Genomic DNA, 16317 nt, shown 5'->3' on the forward strand with positions numbered 1-16317 from the left:
TGACACAGATCTGTTGTGAAGAATTGTGATTAAAATCTAAATCCAGTGAGACATTTTACAGTTGAAAAAACAAAACTTCCTCTCTAAGTAATTGGTAACACCACTTCAAAATGACCTCAAACTTAATTTTGGAGTTTCTTGTTCATTAGCGTGCATACCGCGATATGAATATATATATATATGCGCTGTAAAGTTATTTTAGCTAATGACCACAAGTCATGGCCATTATTCACACAAGGTTTCACGGGGCTAGGAAAAAAGCTTAAGAACTAAGGAGAGGCTAAATGGAATTTAACCGTTATTACTGCATTAATCAAACCTGTGCTTTCCTTCTTGGACATTTCTATATTTCTGATGTAATAAAAGACCTATAGCTGACAGGAAATAAACCTGAAAGCAAGCTGGTGTGAAAATTGAACTCATATTAATACAATATATAATATGTATAAACCTATTTGTAAAGATGATATAGTGATGATAGTATGAACTGCCACTTTTCTTTTGAAATACTGAGGGTGATATGAATGACTTGATTAATAAATTAGAAAGAATAAAAAGTAGGGTTTATTTAACAATAATCAAACGTTTTTCCATTGCATATCCAATAAGAAACCTTTTACTACAATTGTTGAAAACTGTTTGACAGACATTCACAGCTTCCAGGTAACACAAAAGGGAATCAAGCCAAACTCATTAATTATCTTCAAGGTTTCTAACATCTTTGTTCTAAATTTAGCTCAAGTGCTTTCAGACATGCGTCAAACACCAGATAATCTCCTGAAATTATCTGGAGAGGCTATATGTGATAACGCCAATGTCTCATTCAGACGCTCCGGACTATCTCGGGAGTTTTCCATGCCATTATTAAAAACTCAGGATAATGTTTGAATGAGCCCATGCAAGAACACTGGGATATTGTCCGGAGGATTTGATGCAAACTCTTGAAAATGTTCCCAATTGTTTTAGTGATATCTCACAAAGGTATCTACACTGTCTGGACATTATCTGAAGTTAATGAAAATGGCTATTGTGGATTGAAACCTACTAAAGGCACAAGTTCAGCTCTGGTGGGATTTCTTAGTTTAGAGATGCTGCAGAAGTGATCACTCTTCCTGAATATGTGTATTTAGTCACGTTGTGTTCCAGATGAGCTAAAAACAAAGTCTTCTAAAAAGTTTCATTCCCCTAAAAAACAAATTCAATCCAATTTGCTATAGACAAGTGCCCTCTCAAAGATAATCATTAGAATGATACTGTAAAAGATGAATATCAAATCATACTAAAATGGTTCATGTAAATGAGACCTCAGAGTTAATGATCACAGGATGCGGGACTCCACAAGGTAGTATACTGGGGTCTTGATTTTTATATATTATATATAAATGTGTTAAAAGCAGCTACCTGATGCAAACCTATTTAAAAAAAAGAAGACTATTTTAAATAGTTGTGCAGAAAGATAAAAGATTTGCTAAGAACACTCTTGGTGAGGAACTATCAGAAAATAACATTATCCCTACCCTTGGGCAGAAGAGACCATTCTTGTTGGTTCCAAAGTAGAATTTGCAACGGCAACAAACTTTGTTGTCCAAGTTGGAGAGTTCATTATAAATAATTGCTAAAGACCATCTTGGTTGTATTATAGACTGGCTTCAAAATCACTCACCAAGATAAATATTATAACTTGCTTACAACTGACATTGAAATGCTTTTAGGGTGATCATATCGATGTCTGATAGAGCTTGACCACAGGTGCAAATACACCTATGCCCCACTGAGGATGGATTGTGATCTGATTGGCCAATCTATCGTAGAGGTGGGCAGGGCCTTATTGTGACCACATTGAACAGGGTAAATGCATTGTCAGTCCACATACACAGAGGAGCAACCATGTATCTGCAGCTGTTCAAAACCAGTATTGTAGCAGCAGTTGAATTTCAATGTCGACACTGGAGAGACTATCATAGTTAAAATCATAGTTTGCTACAATCTGTATGCAAAATGATTTTGAATGCCAGGTGAAAATGGAGAATTAAGCTTCTAGCCAGTGCAGCTATCCTCCTGGACCGCTCACATCTTCACACATAAGCTGTAACTGTAGTTCAAAGTCATATTGATTACACAACCATCTCTGTGTGGACAGCTCAAAATAAATCAATAAGGTCTATTCATCTTGATCCTGAATATTTAAAAAAAGCTTATCTGGTTAAACTTAGAAAAAAAATGATCATTTCATTTAGATATTGCTCACCTGCATATTTGTTGAAAACATACTAAAAGTAATGAATCATCTGATATTTTAAAACATATGATTCAATAGCCCATTTGGCAAAAGTTATATTTCTCTACAGTGCAGCAGTACAGTTGCATAATCACTCCACAAATTTGAATTGAGTTATTTCAGAGAGCACGTTTGAAATTCTCTTAAATGAATGGTTCCAAAATACAAGTGAATGTTTCGTTTTTCACTTTTGTGAGCAAGAAAACATGAGAGTGACAACATAGCTTCTCTGCCACCTATGCTATTTACTTTCTATTTATATGATGATTGTGTTGTCTTTGCTTGCTTGTAGTTGTTTTGTTCTTTATCTTGTGGTGTGTGAAGTTTTATTCTTGAGGACCACAATGGAAATAAGCCTTCAGCATAATTCATAATAATAAGCTTATTTATGTTTTTATTCTCAGTAATTTTTCAAAATATGTTTTTAATACTCCAATACATTGCTAGATTCATTCTTTAATTCATTTTACATTATAACAAGCAAGTATCTTTTCTAAGCAAAGTTTCCATCTGTAACTAACATGGTGCATTCCAAAGCCCTTTACCAGAGAAGAATGGAGAGCTTTGTTCCTGTGTAATATAGGTATGAGAATCTGAGCATTCATTCAGTGTCCATGGTTCATGGCTGTCACTTTGGTTTCTAGGTGAATAGAAGTGACTGTTAGCAGAACAATACTGGAACAGAATTTTTTCTTCAACAAAATAACATAGCTGAAGTCAGGACAGAGTGAGGCCCGAGACAGAGCCAAGAGAAATTCCTCTCTTCACTTGTGACATCTGTAGGTCTCCTTATGAATGTTCAAATCTGGTCAGGGAGAAAATACAAAACTGACATTTGAGCAAAAACATCTCGGTTAATACTTTCTTGTCGAGATGTGTGCATTGATTTCTGTTAAATATCAGCGATTTAATATGAATGGAATTTTTCCATGAAAAAAATCTCTAGCAGTGTCATTACTTAACATATATCATTTAAGACTTAAGAGATCTTGCATTGTGTTTATTGCCTGTAAAACATCAAGTAACTGCTAACTACTTTATCTGTATTTTGTTAAGACTTACGAGTGGGAATAGGGGGGGAACTAGCTTGTTATAACATTAGTGTATAGGATTTAGCAATTGACTATAATATTCAATTTGTTTTCATTAGTGTCAAGAGCGGGACCTCTTCTGTTACGCGACTTGGAGGCCACTGTAGGAGTGGAGGGGGAGGGGAGGGTCATTCAGTTTGTTGAATCCTGCAACTTCATAGCCTGAGACCAGGAAATCTTACAAATTTAACCATAAAAATCAGTTACTGGAAAAGTTAAAAATGTTGCTAAAATATTCAAAATATTTGAATATATGTGACTGAGAAACATCCCTCTGCCCTGTGTGGCTACAATTTTGGAAATATGTACATATTTATCTTTTAAGTCATTATTGCCTTGGGAGGGTTAAAGAAACATGAAAATATATTCACAAATATATTAGTGGTATAGTTTACAAACAACCAATCACAAATCACAAGGCATATCTTTTATTTAAATTGGTTGTTACTTTAAACACAGAAAAATACATATTTAAACAGTTATTTCCTATCTACCAGCTTCATCAAAAATGCAAAAATATGGAACCTTAGTGTTATATCAGCATTTGAGTGTCCAATTGTGCGAGGTTCATCCTTTTATGTGGGGTTTATCACCTAATTATATCTCACTTCATCGTATAAACCCAGCTGGGTCCTGGAAGCGGATGCATAATGTATATTATTCCTTTAACAGGATCTTCCTGTCTGGACTGCCTTGCCGGCTGGAGACTGACTGACGCAGATACATGATTCTAACTGGTAAGTTATCTGGTCTATTTGTTGCTTTACTTTTTACGATCATGTCATGGAGTCATTAAATTGTATGTGACAGTGTGTTTCTGTTCTCTTTTTTACTTTTTGTTACAAAATGCTTAGGTATAATATAAGTGTCTCGTTTCAAAATTCTTAAAAACTGTCAACACGATAGCATGATTTCACACTGAAATTATATAGACATAATATGCTAAATCAGTCGGATTTATATATTTCATGTATTGGTAATAGAAAAATGACTCAAAGGGCTGAATATACAGTATAATTGTATGTGATAGTCTCACTTTGCTGAAAAGCACTGAGGGGGCTTTTGTATGTGTGTGAGTGTGTGTTTGAGAGAAAGAGAAAGAGTGTGAGACAAACTGAGATTGGGGGCAGGAGGGACCCGTATTAGCCGAGACACTTGAATGAATTTGAAGAATAGGTTTTTTACATGCAGAGCAGTTACAATACCGGGCCCTGACCGGCAGACAGTACCAGCGTCTCTGATTTGAATGACGCACACCTGCCTGATTGGTGGGATTTAAACACTTGTTTCACAAGAGTGTCCCAACAAAGCTGAGTCCAGCTGCATCGATTTATCTGCCTCTGAGATGTGGAATCTGAGAACAACATGAATAAACGATTGGAAGCTTGACACAAATTATTTTCTAGATGTTTTTGCAGCACAGTGTTGTTATAAGTTGGCCATGCCTCTATAATGCTACAGTGATGTTGAAAAAAACTGCACACTAAGACACCCTCCTATTATTTCAGTCTAACACCTGTTTGAGCAAACCACTATGAATTATATATAACCAAAAAAGAAACAGTTCATGAAATTAAAAGTGAAAAATAGGTCATAAACTTAATATCTTTCCCCAACCAGACCAGTTTGAAGGCAGCCAGTGTGTGCATGTATCAGCAGTCAGTGTGAGATTGATTGTGACTTACAACAGTGGTGTAAATGTCCGACAGTATTAACTCTGTCAAGTGGCTGTCCGGGTACGGTTATGTGATCTCATGAGGCAAAGCTGGCCCCACACATTTTATTATACACAGACACAACTAAAGCTCCCTGCTTCTCCTACACACACACACACACACACACACACACACACTGACCTGGGGGGTCAAGGTGCAGTGACTGTGAAGGTTGTCTAACTGGGCCTCTTGAAACTCTTGCCTTGCATTCCAGCGCCCGAAGGAGGGGGTTGTAGCAGCCAGGCTTATTATTAGAGAGATAGAGGGAGAGAGACATAGAGAAAGAGTGAGAGAAAAGAAATAGGGAGTGGGTGGGAGGGAGAAGTGGGGGTAGAAAGAAGCTGGAAGGTATTATGCACTATTTCCTTGTCTTCCTAGAAGCTCTCACTTGTTACCTCCCATTAGGCCGTCTGAGTTTCTACGACAAAGTAAAGGAAACGCTGAAAACTTGAACCTGCTTTTCTTCAGCTGCCGCGGCCCTCTAACTAGCCTGCTTGTTTTCTTTCTCTGCTGGTCCCTGTGCAGGCTTCTCTCTCTATCTCTCTCTCTCTCTCCCTCTCCTTTTCGTCTCCCTCTCTTTCTCTGGGCTGTCTGTAAGAGGATCACTTTGTTTCCGTTGCCTTTTTCCGCGGTGCTGCAGACACACATTGAGGGGAGGATTGGATTTGAGGGGATACTGACGGGGTTGCACAGCTGCAACAGTCCCCTCCATCTCCACAGCAGGACTAATACCCCCCTCCCTCCCTTTCTCTCTCTCTCTCTCTCTCTCTCTCTCTCTCTCTCTCTCTCTCTCTCTCTCGCTCTCCCTGTCTCTCTCTCCCTCTCGCTCAGTCTCTCTCTCTCTTTCTCTCTCCCCTGTGTGTTTGACTCTCCCTCTGTCGCACTTTCTGCTTCTGCCGATCGAAGGGGTGGGGGTGCCATATGGGAGCTTAGAAAAATGGAAGTTGATCGGAGCAAGACAAGAGAGGAATCTCCCATTCTTGGGCTCAGATGTCGGGATCTATGTGGTGAGTGCGTCTCTCTTTCTCCCTTAGCACTTTTAGGAAGTTGTCTGCTCCCTAAGAAGCCCCAACGTGCATTTATTTTCAAAAGTGTGTTTGATTCCTCTTTGAATTTGATGTAAATGTTTCCTACTGTTACCCTTTTTGAGTTTTACTGCTGGATTTGTAGCTCTGTGTTTTCTTCGACTTCTACTAGTAGGGTTCAAGTTCACTGTTCATTTGTAATCTGCAAACTGTAGGGATATGAAGGGGTTTGTGCTTTTGAATTTGTAAGTTTTGAGGGTCAAGGTAGAGTGAGACAGGAGGTGGAGTGGAGGCCGCCTGGGGGAGGGGAATTTGGAGGGGTCAAAGAGAATGGCACTTGGCCGAGGCAGCACAAAGGCTCCGAAAACTTTTTTAGTTTGACATGATCAGTGCAAAATCTGTGCCTGTTTCACATCCTGAAAACTGCTCCATGTTCCCAGCTTTCCTGCTATGGACGCCATTTATTTGGATTATAATAGTGATCTCCTTTAGTTTTTCAGATTTTTTTTAAGTGTGGAGGGATTGCATCAAAGTTTTACCATCATCCGCAAACTGACCACTCTCACCATCTGACAAAACTTCATTAAAGACACATCAAATCAAAACATCAACTGTGTTGATCAAATGAAAAAATATCAGAACTTTTATCCTCCAAGTTCACAGACCATCTTGTCGTCTAAGCATGGATCCAGATTTCACCAGACTAAGATACTCAACTTCATTAATTCATATATTGTAGATCATGGATGCTTGTTGCAGATTTTAAGCTTTTCTGTGCTGATCTTCATATAAGTTTGAAACTGTTTATTCCCTTGCATAATTAATGAAAGATAATTTTTCGATAATATCTTTATGATCAATTTTTGTCTAGTTTTTGGAGGCAGAACACTTTATATTTTATTTGACTAAATTCTAATAAAATACAAATTTCTTTCATCTAAATACTCTAATATGTTTTCTAAATTACAGTGTTCTGAGGGACAAAAGTTATTTTCAAGTTGGTGATTCTAACTCTGAGAAATGTATTACTTTTTTTCACTAGATGGTGACTTGTGCCCAAAACGAACTTATGTGTGTACGTCTGGGAAATGAGCTGAGTTAAGTGAGTGAGTCAAGCTTTTAGGAAGCTGTTGAACTTCAGAGCTGTGATTTATGGGTCTCACCTTGATTGTTCATTGGCAGTTTGGGCTTTTGACCTCACTCCATCGTCTCTTTGAGGAAATAAGAAGCCGTCTATCTGACTAACTTATTCTGTGCCTCCCTCGCTCCCTCCGTTCATTACACATCTCGGTAACTTGGAAATGAAGAGTCCCGACTGGCATTAATGGACTAATTTCTACCCGTGAAAGTTCGTCTTTCAACCAAGATTTAAAAGAGAAGGAAAAAGGTGCCTGGTTGGATTTATTTTCGGTGGGCTCTCTGTGCAGTGTGTGGAATCGTTGCTGAATTTCGGTCACCACTACTTCATATTTATCAATGTTCACAAAATGTTTCTGCTGCAGAATCTAGTCCTCTATTTTGGGAATGTGGGTCATACTGTTATGAAGCAGCAGAACTGAACACTTTAATGAGGCCTCGGAAAGTTACAGTCAAAGAAGTTTTATTCTGGGTAAAAGGGGATTTGTTTCAGCTTCTACAATGTAAAGGGACTGCAAATAGAATCTCATTTGCATGCTCAGCGCAAGGGATCAACCTCTTTTCCACATCGTTTCTAATGTTCTTACATTTCCTTACATCACACTATAAAGCGCTATTTTTAAATGATAAATTAATATGTGAGCCTAAATAAACCCAACATATTTAAAGTGATTGAAACAGATCCTGATATTATAGAAGTCCAGAATTCCTAAACAAAGAGCTGCAGTGTTTTGTGGGTCACTGTAAAGTCAGCTGGTATGGTACAGTTCATCCTCTCATCGAAGACCCTGGATTACTTGAATTTGGGCAGGTATCTTGTGTTTTTATTAATAGTGCTGAAGTATTTTTTACGTCTATAGCTGAGTGAAGTTGTTTGTTGTCATTTATGCCATGTGAAGACATGTAGTCAGATAACCTGCCTGACCTCCAAAGCCAATTTTAGCCTCTCCCTCATGCCTCCTCTGGTTATAAATTAGCCTAGTTGTTGATTCCAAGCAGTGAAAGGAAAAGCTCACTTAGTAGCAGTGATTTATTAGTTGTGAGCCTGATGTAGCCATGTGACTGACACAGGTGCCAGTTGAGATGAGAACAGGTTCACACTGCTGCAGGAAGTAGGAGCTACTTTTCCTTCCTGACGCTCAACCAGGAGCAAAACATACATTTATGGGTATTCCGTCTGAGGAATCTTTTTTTATCATTCAGAGAGCTACTTGGTGATAGTGCCACAACATAATTCATGTGATATTTTGTCGATGAATTTCACAGGGATACATTAGTACATCTACTCCAGGGGTGGTTCTGGAGTTAGCAATCAAGTCCATGAGCATCTACGAAGAAAATAGGAATAAGAATTGTGGCAATTAAGTGTTATTTTGCACATTAACTCATTGCAAATGTGTTGCATTTAGTAGTACTTGTAATTAGAAATGCATATCCCAAATACATGATACATTTTTCCACACCTGCTCACTTCGTGTGGACGTGTGAAGCATGAAAAATCAATGAAGCAAAGTAGCCGGCTATATCATGTATACAGGCTCAGTCATTTGAAAGTAATCTATCTCTGTAAATTGAGTTGTGCTTACTTCAATGATGACCTCAGTGCAAGTAAGATAACTTTGTTAAGATGTTTGTATGACAGTCACCATAATATGAGTATTGCCTTACTCGGGTTATGATCGAATTACCAGAGTGCATGTAAACGCTTTAAACGACAACCCTGTTGACCCTTCTCTTCTGTTCACAACACTCTATAAAGCACACATACGTGAAAACTTAGTTTTATTATTTTAAGGAATTTAACAGAAAACAAACCTCAGGTCTATCTAGGAGGCGGTTTCTGCTGTTAAAGGGGTCATTTCATATCCAGTTAACAATATCGTTGTTCAGTAATCTTACCTTTTCTCAACCAGGTCATTTCTCATTTGGGGCCATGCTTTTGCAGAAGTTGCGACTGAAGCTGTTATCCCCCTACACCTTTGGGATTTTTTGCCTTGTGTTAAACTCAGTGAATATGCAAGGATACCATACTTCAAATCCACCAATGGGATGATGGCTTTTTAGGTACGAGCTCCTTGTTTTGTCTCAGGATTGCCACTTAGTGTGTGACGATCACTCTCCTCCGTGTTTGCTTGTGTTGCCGTCATGTTCCATCCATGACTGCTTTCGTTTGGAAGAGAACAAAGAGCTGTCTTTGGCCCAATCCCATTTCACCCCTTCGCCCTCTCCCTTTGTTCTGCGCAGTCCCAATAACTGTTGGGACAGAGGGGTAGGGCTAAGGGGTAGCGCTTTAGAGCCACTGAAACTGAGATTTTTCCGACCCTCACTTTAAACCTAGGGGTACCCAGAGTGCCCTGCGAATCACTGCCAAGCTGGGAGAGAGACCAACAAATGTGGTATTTTCTACATTAATAAGGATTTAAAAATTACGATAATTACTTTAATATCGTAGTTTAATATCATTTTTCACAACATTAAAAACAAATAATAAATTATCTTTTTTAATGCATGATAATCCCGTATTTTCACATAATTACCTATTGCAGCCCCCTCTTTGAAGATACACAATGCACTTGATTTAACCAGCATATAGCAGCAATGTCACTGAACTTAACTGCTCCTCTAATAATAAAGCATAACCCTCGAGAACAAGGGGTAGGGCCAAGGGGTGAAATGGGATTGGGCCTTAGTGTAAAAATACTGCTGTTAAAAGACATTTGCTTGACAATGGAATAAACAATAAAATCTACAGTAATATAGAATGATGGATTTTTTTCTATTGCCACATGATATCATGAGATATTGAGCTGAGTTACGTGGGCACGCTGAATGACTATGAATCTGTGCTGTTTGAGGAAAAAATATGATGTGGTTTGTTATCAGAAGAACTGCTCCATCAAAGACTTGCATAACCCGAGAGGCCAGGAAACCAGCAGCCTAATTGACTGCATTTTGTGTCAGCACCCCTGTCTTGTTGCTTAGACGAATACTGTATAGCTGCTTTCGGACATGCACTGAACTCTGCAGTTCACCCGTATTTTCTCCGGAAGAGGTGCATCTGTGAATGCAAATGTCTGAGTGACACTCTCAGGTGACTTTCTCCACCTGGCCAGGAGAAGTCGATGTAGGAGCACAGCTGGAACCCCTGCTGGATTCACGCTTCTAACATGAAATATGATGAATGAAATGAATGAAAAAAACTAAAAGAAAACAAATATCTCCCGGTGAAAAAAGCAGTGAGAGACACATAGAAGACAGAGATGAGGATGTCTAGAGAGTTTCGGCCGACTCCAGTGTCTTAACAAAATCACGTGATCCTTGCAGTGGAGTTAATACATCGCTCCCTGCCTCCGTCTGTTGCACCTGGCTGCTCCACCTCTCGCCTGAATAATGTGGAGATTTGTTGCTGTTGTGAATGTGTCTGTGCAGAGAACCTCCTGCTGTGTTGTGCATGGGTGAAAGGCATGCGCAGGTCATGTTTGAAAACAGCTTATGAGTGGCACCCTCATTACTTCCTTAGAAGGACCTCTTCAGTTTGTTGATGGAGCTTGGATGGTGGCTCCTTCATTATGTTGCAATATCCTGCACTACACTGACTGTGTAGGTAATAAGCAGGAGATCCAGCTCAGATTTGGAGGGTTCAGCTACAAAATTAACTTCCATATGTGGTGGTTACTGGCCATGGAGGGGGCTCATAAACTTAAATGCTACCATGTTGTGTTCGGTATTATATTTGTATTTGTATAATCTCTGGTTTTATTCGTTGACAGCAGCACCATTAAAGTCCAACTCGTAGATGTTGTCTTGTATTCCTTGAGAGGCTTTTCCTACTGACAAGATCTGACTTATTTTCTCTGTGGTTATTGGTAAACTCTGTTGCCTGGTTGCCTGGTGGAAGTCATAAAAACTGCCTCCACTTTATTCATATGGTGAAATAAAATCATGATTTTATGGCCCATTAGCATGAATTCTTTTGATGAACGGTATCTAAGGCCAGATGGATGCAAGTTGTCATTTAACACTGAGATAATGACGACAGATAGATGATATGTGTCAGATTCTTGAATTCTTGAATTATTTATGACTTGAGTCAAGTCTTGGCCTTGATAGTGAAAAACAACACTGATATTTATTGTTCATTGTTTGCTGTGACGAATTAACACAAGATGCTAAATTTTCAGTTAAGCCCATTATTCTAAAATGAATCAGAAAAATTTAGCAATATGTGGGTCTTTGAACCTAAAGCAATATCAAAAAAGGTTATTGCAATGACTTACATACGGTGGCCCTGAAAGCTCAACGAACGGCAACTTAAGAAAACACATGCAAGTTGACAAAACACCTGCAAAAAGAGAAAAGCGCTGCAAATACCGGAACGAGCTGCAAAAAGCCAAACGCGCAGCAAGAAGCCAAACGCGCAGCAAGAAGCCAAACGCGCAGCAAGAAGCCAAACGCGCAGCAAGAAGCCAAACGCGCAGCAAGAAGAGGCCACAACACAACGGAAGTGTTTCCAGGGGACAGCTAAAAGTGATGGACACTGCTGCCACAAAAACGTCCAATACACCATAGAAATTCGGTTCCACACAGGGTTCGGCCACCCGCGGCTCTTCGGCCCCTCTGCAGTGGCTGTACAGTACAATGTTGTGCATATGTTTAGCGAACGCTGAACTTAACGAATCAGTTTTCATATTATTAACGTGAACGTAACGATGAACGTGAGTGAACGTCACGTACATTTTTTAAATCATCACCGTATCAGGCCACCATGAAATACCAGGAGCGAGTGTGTGTGTGTGTGTGTGTGTGTGTGTGTGTGTGTGTGTGTGTGTGTGTGTGTGTGTGTGTGTGTGTGTGTGTGTGTGTGTGTGTGTGTGTGTGTGTGTGTGTGTGTGTGTGTGTGTGTGTGTGTGTGTGTGTGTGTGTGTGTGTGTGTGTGTGTGTGTGTGTGTGTGTGTGTGTGTGTGTGTGGCGAGTGCTCCGGTCCCGGGCATAGACTGTATATAGGTCCCGGGTCCCGGGGCTCCGACCCCGCCCACTCGCTCTTTTGATAGTAAAGGTTTCCTACCCCTGCACACTATGGACAATATATTGCCTCACAAACAGGGACTTGCTTGTTAGCGCTGTTTATTCAGTTTAACAGGAGAAGACGACATGTCTCTAGATCGGATCATCTTCCGTGATCAGAGCTCACTGTGGCTCTCTCCGAGTGAGTGGGCGGGGTCGGAGCGCCGGGGGACACACGTACACACACACACACACACACACAAACACACTCGCCCGCTCCTGGTATTTCATGATGGCCTGATACGGTGATGATTTAAAAAATGTACGTGACGTTCACTCACGTTCATCGTTACGTTCACGTTAATAATATGAAAACTGATTCGTTAAGTTCAGCGTTCGCTAAACATATGCACAACATTGTACTGTACAGCCACTGCAGAGGGGCCGAAGAGCCGCGGGTGGCCGAACCCTGTGTGGAACCGAATTTCTATGGTGTATTGGACGTTTTTGTGGCAGCAGTGTCCATCACTTTTAGCTGTCCCCTGGAAACACTTCCGTTGTGTTGTGGCCTCTTCTTGCTGCGCGTTTGGCTTCTTGCTGCGCGTTTGGCTTCTTGCTACACGTTTGGCTTCTTGCTGCACGTTTGGCTTCTTGCTGCGCGTTTGGCTTCTTGCTGCGCGTTTGGCTTTTTGCAACGCTTTACGGTATTTGCTGCGCGTTTCTCTATTTGCAGCTCGTTCCGGTATTTGCAGCGCTTTTCTCTTTTTGCAGGTGTTTTGTCAACTTGCATGTGTTTTCTTAAGTTGCCGTTCGTTGAGCTTTCAGGGCCACCGTACTTACAGCTTGCACGCATGTACCCGCACACTATACAACAACACTCACACATATTGAATTCTACCACAAATGGCCCCCAGTGGGTTGGTTATAAAGTAGGTGATGTCATGTCTGTGATGGCGACTGTGTGTCCCTTCACCAATGATCCATTCCTTATCCAGCTGTCCTCAGTGACACAAAGCAGAGCGAAAGAATAAAAAGACAGAAAGAAAGATATACAGTCCACCAGTGAGCATTTTTTAAATCCTTTTCCTTGTCCACCTCCAGCCAGCTTTATATCTGTCATTAACATGTCCCTGTCATTAACTGAAGGTGACCGACATTGCTCCTGAATTTTGGATAATTTAAACACCTTATTTCAAAAGTGCTTATCTTTGTTTGTACTTTAATTCATCCACTATTATATTTGTAGCATATGTTTATATGTCTTTCGTCCTTTTTAAGGGCAGTCTGGTTTGGATAGACGCCAGATTCTCGGGTCAAGAGATCATTGGCAATTTGTCTGCTTGTCTCTGCGTTGACAGGATTCAGGATCAGCCTCCTTGTTTGCAAGCAAAGAGCATGCAGGATGTCTTTGTGGAATCAGCTGTATGCGTGCGGGTGTGGCGGACCCAGTGTTTGCAGCCACATGACGCTCTGCGCCATTATAAACAGCTCTGCTTCTCTAACTATCTCAGCCCCTCGGTGGTCACACAGATGTGGGGGGGGGGGGGGGGGGGGGGGACGTGGGGGAGGGGAGACCTTGCAGAGCTCGGCGGCACACTGGGAAATGGCTTCCATACATTTAGTATTTCCTCTTTGAGGGCTGTCCAGTGTGTTGCAGCAGGGTTGTCGCATCAAAGCTGTTCTGCGAGGAGGGGTGGAGGAGCTGGATAATGCAGACACAATGGGCTAAGGCAAACATTAGGAGTGAGACAAAGGACACTCTACTCAGGTCACAGTGGGGGCAACTCTTCCCATTATCTGAGGGAAGTGTTCTTAACTGAGGGACTTTTTAAAGCCATCAGCAAATTAGGGGCTGTGCTGACTTTCTGGTGTGTACTGGGTCATGATCAAAGCCTCAAGAGTGCGTCTGTTTACAGTCGAAGGCTGTAAAGCAGAGGACAGCAGTCACAACACGACACAACATGGGGCTGGGTTTGCGCTGAACATGCTATCATGACCATGTTATCATTGTCACAGCCAGGGTATTTACTCATGGGAAGCAAAGGATACGTTCTTTCTCATCTACATTATAAACACCACAAGCACCATATGTTGTAGGGTCAGCTCAGGGTTCCTGCACCATATGCATCCACTTCTGTTTTCAAATTAGCCTAAATGCAATCAAGGTATCACTGTATCAAGAATTAAAGCCAGTTCTTTGTTTTGAAGGAAATCATCATCTGTTTTCTCCTGCAAAATAAAATTCTCCGATCAATTCAAATATCTATCCAACTTACATTTAGGTTCCCCTGGGAAAATAAGGATTGATATTTTTTTTGTGTTGTTTTCTTTAATCATGCATGGCTGTTTTTGATTTTGCTCTCGAAAACATAAATCCTCCTAACTGTGTCAACAACAGAGCTACAACTAACAATTATTTTCACCATTTATTAATCTGCCAGGTATTTTGTCGACTCAGTAATGGATCATTTGGACCATAAAATGTCAGAAACAAGTGAAACAAATCGGGCACAAGTTCCTGTCTGATGTCTTCAAATTCCTTATTTTGCTTGATCATTAGACAGAAATCAAAAGATGTTAATTTGACCGTGAAATAATTTATAGACAAGCAGTTCAAGCCAGCATTGTAGAGATTCAGACAAGCATTGTAGACGCCGGTAAAATAGAATTTAAACTTTTTTGCCCTTTAAATATGGCTAAAGCAATTAATCAATTATCAAACTGATAAATTGCTTCATCCACTCATCTATACATTGGCTGCTTGTTTTAGCACTATAAACCAATCCAGGGCTCAGATGTAGGTTAGCTTTTAGCCATTTTTATTAGCTAAACTGCTTGTCAGGTTGTGCTCTAATTTATTGCTTGAAAACAAGGCGCCAATTACATGGTAATTACGCCCTATTAAAGCTACTGCCTAACTGCTAGACATTATGAACATTTATGTTGTTGTCTCTTAGTAAACAGGCAATTTACTTTAAGGTTGTTTAGTTCCTGGGAAACGGTATAATCACAACAATTAGCCGCTCAGCATCAAAAAAGGAAATCTCACTTGAGAAACCAATAAAAAGAAAAACTGGAAAATAAATGTAGGTAGACAAACTAACAGGTCCCTATCTTCAAAATGGCTTCAGCGAATGTCTATATATTCACCGGTGGTTGTCCAACTGTGTGTGCTTTTTTTGTATGAAACCCTATGCGTGTTTGTGTGACTGAAGGGCCATTATGGGACAGGCTTTTAAGGGAGATCTGGGAAGTGGAAACCTAATACTGCCTGACTGCTGCTCTTGTGTACATGAACCCCACAGCTGCTGGCGAGAGAGAGAGAGAGAGAGAAAAATGAGGGGGAGAAAATGGGAGGAAGAAGGGAGGAGGGGTTGGAGGAGAGCGTGGTGCGCTCAGTAATTAGTTGTCTGGTTTTGTATTGACCAGTCTGGTGCTTAGACCTTAGGGACTGTTAAATTTGCTATTGAAACTGAAAGGATTATGCACCCAAAAGAAATTAAACGGGAGCAATGAATAGATTGTGGGCCACATGGTGGATTACTGTTTTTTTTCCTCTTTTTCCTTCGTCTCCTTCTTCCACTGGCCTTCACTCGTCCTCAGATGGACAAGGTTATATTTTTCTTGCCAGAAACTGTTGTTTTTCATGTTATCTGTAAATTGAAAAATGCACCACAAGGTTTTATGTCGTCATAATAATACCCCATTTTGACCCATTAAAAAAGCCATACACTTTTTTGTCCTTTGCCAACTGTCAAATCTAGAGACGAAGACCAGAGACAAAATCCAAAATCATTTCCGCATGTTAGCTGTTGAAGGGTGTGATGTCGCGAGGGTGTAATGAAATCTGTTTGAATGTAGACGTGGTGATTGCAAGTCGGGATTGATGTCTCCTGCCCGGGCCGCCCAGAGGGAAGAGAGATTTGTGTCTCTGTTTACTCCTGCTGAGGCCGGCCGTACTTATTACAGTGGGCACAGTCAGGAGGGAACATCCTCCACATGCCTGCAGAGGCTTATTGCCCAGAGAGACCGTATTCCCTTTATACTCACACCCAGCACGGTCAAGA

General features: G+C 40.5%; 1 long non-coding RNA gene across 1 annotated transcript in view; it reads left to right on the forward strand.

Annotated features, from left to right (window-relative positions):
* Positions 1-5500: 5500 nt before the first annotated feature.
* Positions 5501-16317, forward strand: part of LOC128456917 (uncharacterized) — a 46416-nt gene continuing 35599 nt past the window's right edge. The window contains exon 1 of the long non-coding RNA XR_008341894.1: positions 5501-6091. This is a non-coding gene — a long non-coding RNA (uncharacterized LOC128456917). The remainder of the gene's footprint in view (positions 6092-16317) is intronic.

This window comes from Pleuronectes platessa, chromosome 15, assembly GCF_947347685.1.
Source record: "Pleuronectes platessa chromosome 15, fPlePla1.1, whole genome shotgun sequence".
NCBI lineage: Eukaryota > Metazoa > Chordata > Actinopteri > Pleuronectiformes > Pleuronectidae > Pleuronectes > Pleuronectes platessa.